The sequence below is a fragment of the Euprymna scolopes genome, chromosome 16 (assembly GCF_053919585.1).
Source record: "Euprymna scolopes isolate OS-2025 chromosome 16, ASM5391958v1, whole genome shotgun sequence".
NCBI classification, from domain to species: Eukaryota; Metazoa; Mollusca; class Cephalopoda; order Sepiida; family Sepiolidae; genus Euprymna; species Euprymna scolopes.
The window spans coordinates 110,573,762-110,578,850 of record NC_136497.1 but is presented as its reverse complement, the minus strand read 5'-3'; positions in this window follow the sequence as shown (position 1 = coordinate 110,578,850).

Below are 5,089 nucleotides of genomic sequence, written 5' to 3'. Positions count from 1 at the left end.
GGCAATACCAGGCCAACAGCTTATCGACATGGACCATCCGTCTCTCAAAAACATCAATTTTAAATGCGAAGGTCGCACACCCTTGTATGTCCATCCTTCCCTATACAGGGCATTAAAACTAACTTTTCCCCTGGACGTGGGAGGCGTTGCCAAGGATGGATTACCTTCTGCGGATCTGCTGACCGGAAGCCTTGGGCAAGCCTGCTACGTCCTCACTGCCGAGGACTTCAGACCTGTCTGTGACACTGCCTAAGGTAAGTGAACATGGCTTTAAACTTGGCTACATTTAATGTGAGGGGCATCAGGTGTCGAAGCAAGGCCTCGCGCGTTGTAAGAGACCTGGTGTCCCTTAAGGTAGATATCGCCGCTATACAGGAGACCCACTTTGTTTGTGACGAGGATTGTCAGGAGCTGGTAAACGATTACGATGTCTACTCAGCATATGGCAATACTTATAGTCGTGGAATCTCCTTGCTAGTGAAACGCACCCTGTCAGTGTCGGTGAATGTTGTTCACGCAGACGAGGACGGGCGGGCGCTTGTTGCTGTTAATTGTAGTGTTTTTCGGATTGTTGCTGTTTATGCTCCCAATGCTGCTGTAGAGAGGGCAACCTTTTTTCGACGGTTGGAGGGCTTCTTAGTGGATCTGGAACGGTTAGTTTTAATGGGTGATTGGAATGCAATCCTTGATCCCAAAATAGATAAGGTCGGGGGGGCTAGAGGGTCGGTGCGGTGTGACAGCACTCTGTCTGACCTGATGGCTTCGTGCGATCTCGTCGACAGATTTCGTCTTGATCATCCGGGGCGGGAGATGTGGACGTGGCATTCTGTAGTGCCTTCCCATCCAAGTACTTACTTGGATCGGATGTTAATTAGACGAGGCGATGTAGACTTCCTATCTTGCCCCACGTTCCACTTGTTAGGACACTTGGACCATAAACTTGTTATGGCCCATTTGAACTTAAGTGCTAGGTCTAAACTGGCCGGATACTGGAAGTTCAACAGCACCTTGTTGGAGCTGGAGGACTACCGGTTGAAGGTCACTGAGCTAATTCAGCGGGCTTTAGTGGGGGCGGTTACAGGGAGTAAGTGGTGGGTTAGTCTTAAGGCCAAAATTAGGCGCTTCTCTGTCCAGTATAGCCAACGCCTCGCGTTAGATAAGGCTAAGGCAAAGAAGCGCTTAGAGGATAAGCTGACCCGGGCGGTGGAAGGGGGGGATCCCCTAGAGTTAGCACTAGCTAAACAAGATCTCAACTGCTTGGCTAGCGAGCGGTATGAAGGTCAAGTAGTTAGGGCTAGGTTAAAGAAAGTTTCTAACGAGGCTGTGAATGTTGACGCCATTGAGCGTAAGGCTGCTTTAAGGCGCGGTTCGGATGGGTACATTCGTAAAGTATATAACCTGGAAGGACACGCTTTAGTATCGACTCGGGAGATCTGCGAGAGGTTTCGGGAGCATCTATCGGTGCGCTTCACCCAACTACCCGGACTCAGGGTTGATGAGTTTGGCAGCTATTTGGCTGACTCGCCCCGCCTCACGGCGGCTCGGGCGGCTAGCTGTGATGGTCTTATTATGGAACATGAGGTCATTACTGCGTTGAAGCAGGTCGGCTACAACAAATCCCCGGAGCTTGATGGTTTACCCTACGAGTTTTACTTGAGGCTGTCGCCCATGTTGGTCCCTATTCTGAAGGATATGTTCAACCATTGGTTTGCCCAGGGCTCCATCCCTGGACAGGTGACCAAGGGTGTGATCACATTGCTGAGGAAAGGTCAACGGCATGGTGGGAGGGAAAACTTTGATGATTTTAGGCCCTTGACTCTGCTAAACACAGAGTTAAAGATTTTGGCAAAGATTCTTGCGAATCGCTTGCAGGTTGTCATCACTGACTTGATCGGACCGGACCAGACTTATGCTGTGAAGGGGAGATCGATTCAAGACAATTTGCACTTGATACGCTCGATCATAGAGGGGACAGAAGACGACGCCAAAGCCGCGCTGATCAGTTTGGATCAGTCCAAGGCATTCGATAGGGTCGACCATCGGTTCCTAGGATCTGTGCTAGAGGCCGCCGGATTTAATCCGGACTTCCGCAAGTGGATCTTTGTTCTGTATGACAGGCCGACGGTAGCGGTGCAGATCAACGGTAAGCTCTCGGAGTCATTCGCTGTCTCTCGGTCGGTGCGACAGGGTTGTCCGCTGTCGCCTCTGTTGTATGTCCTGGCGTTGGAACCCCTCCTTCGCAAGTTAAGGGACGAGGCGGCTACACCAGTCCTGCGCGGAATAGCTCTCCCTGGAGGCATACAGCCAGGGTTTCCGCGTTCGCCGATGACGTCACCGTGTTTGTGTCTTGCCACACGGACGTTCAAGCGGTGGTCGAGGCGCTCGCTCGATACGAAGAAGTAACAGGGGCCATCTTCAACTGTAGCAAGTCTGTTGTCCTGCGGTTGGGGGCCTGGACCAGGGTAAACTCGCTTCCAGGTATTTTCAGCTGGACCGATGGACCGGTCCGCATTCTCGGTGTCTGGTTTGGACCGGGACTTCAGCAGGAAAAGAATTGGTTGGAAGTACAGTCTAAGGTCAAATCGTCAGTAAAGACTTGGATTGGAAGGAAATTGTCCTTGAAGGGTCAGGCGGAGGCGTGTGCTACATACGTCTTTCCGCTCATCCTTTACCGTTTGTCTGTACTTCCTCTCCCTGCAGAACGACTGACCCGCTTACAAGGGTGCCTCGATTCACTTTTGTGGAACGAGGGTAAGCATTATGTCTGCAGAGAGGTCTGTGTTCAAAGTCCGAGCGAGGGAGGCCTGGGTCAGCCCAGTCTCTTGTGTCATAGAAACGCCGAGAGATTGGCTTTCCTGGGTCGTTCGCTTGAAAGAAACGCTCCTTGGGTCCCTGTGGTTGAGAACTCGTTTCCCAATCTCAAACCCAACCCTTCGGTAGAAGGTCGTCGTAGACCGAAGGGGGAGTCCAAGTTCTTCTCCGAATGCCGGACCGCTCTTAGAGCTTTGCCGGGGACCAGTGTCCTCGATCAGCCAAGGAAGAAACTATATCGGGATTTAGTGGAAGGTACCGCGAAGGATCCACTTTGTAGGCGGATGGGATGGTCGATGGAGGTTGTCCGTTCTCAATGGTGTTGGGCGCCGGGACGGGAGATTCTGAATAACTCGGAATTCTCCCTGACTTGGCGACTGGTCCGAAATGCGCTGCCCTCTTCGACAAACTTTTCCGGTATAAAGAACATACCAGGCGCTTCTGTCTGTGCTGTGACGAACGCGAGCCCGAAACAATCGAGCACGCGTTTTTTAGTTGCAGCCGGATACAGCCCCTATTAAAGTACGTCGAGGGGGTAACAGCTCGCATCGATGCCGAGTGTCTGCTTGATCTCGACGTAGGAACTTTTGTGTACAACATGGAGCCGCCGTTCCCCAGGGAGGAAAGTTTGGTTTTCCTGGCGATCCTAGCAGTAGCCCGCATGGTCATCTGGATCACGCGCCTCAAGTTGGTCCGCGAAGGGACATCTGTTCCTGATCGGGATCTGATCGTTTACTTTAAACATTTGCTTAAAGTAAAGATCAGATGCGATTGGAAGAGGTTGCCTAGAGTGGAATTTGACAAGAGGTGGGTGCACAGCACTAGTTTGTGCATCCGTCGAGGAGCCAAGTTTCAATACGTGTTCCCTCCTTAGGCATGGCATGGGCGGTGCTGGGTCCTACGGAACCCATCCCGCCTAGGTTAGCATTAAAAGTTCAGTAAAGTAACTCTTGACTGGTGGTACAAATGAGATCCTGTTCCTGATTTTATTTTTTTGGTATTAGAGAACCTCTGAGTCTGCCCAACCCCTCTGCTCCTCATCTTTATTTTCTGATGCCCCCGGTCATCCCCCCCCCCCTACTCAGAGGTCACCTTCCTACTCCCTCCATCCGTTGCTTTATTTTCTCCCACCTCCATTAAGGCTACTTCCCCAAACCCCATTAGGGATGCCCTACTTGTTTTCGGTTCCCCGGAACACAGTGGGGGATCTAGCCACATAGAATAGTATAGGGGGGCCTTACTAACAACACAGTAGTAGCTTTTTCCTTATTTTTGAAATGAACATTTTCGTTAGTTTTTTCCCACTCCACGAACATTTTATGCTAATTCAAGAACTTTTTCTAATGAAATCGAACTTTATTTTTTCACACATGCATATACACACTATATAATAAAAAAAAAAATGCACACACAACATACAGAAATGAATATACAAATTGTACATAGTTAATTTTTACACTGAACGCTGGGGTTATTAGTTAGATTAGGATCCACAGAGTGAATGAGGTATTTTGGTAAATCTTGCCAGTCAAGAGTAAAACTTCAAAGTCTCATCTGTTACATAGTCAAAAAGACCCTGTACCCTCCCCCTCCCAATTTCTTATCGGGCCTTGTGCCTGATTTTGTTTTTAGTAAATGTTGCATGTTTTTTGTACTTTTGCCAGAAATAAAATATATAAATAAGATCAAAGTGTAGTATCTGTTCTTAGAATTAAAGCGGTTTCATCTTTTTCCCCCACCCCCACAAAGAAAATAAGGAGAGAAACAAACGTCAATCCAAAATAAGGATGGCCTTCTAAATAATGTTTTTAGTTCAGCTGTGATTTGGAATATGACATCTAAATATAAATTATGCATCTTTTTTTTTAATAGGAGATAATGCTCGGCAGAAAATTAAGCTGTATAAGACGGTTACTTGGTCTTTTGGCTAAGATCAAAGTGTAGTATCTGTTCTTTGAATTCAAGTAATCTCATCTTTTGCCCCAATCCCCACTAAGAAAACTCGAAAATAAGGAGGATTTATATCACCAAATCCATTAACTCTCATTTCGTATTATATTAAAATAGGTTGTAGTGACACACAAACGCTGATTAATTCATGCCTCCCACCTTCCCCCCTCTCAATAGAATTAGGTCGTAGTGTTACTAATATAAAAAGAAAATGGCGTTTTTTTTTGTTTTGTTTTGTTGTGCAAACAGGCGTCGATCGTCTCAAGCCAAATATTTTTAAGCGTAATTTTTTTTATTTAGTTATCATTTTTGCGTATTATTTTTTGTT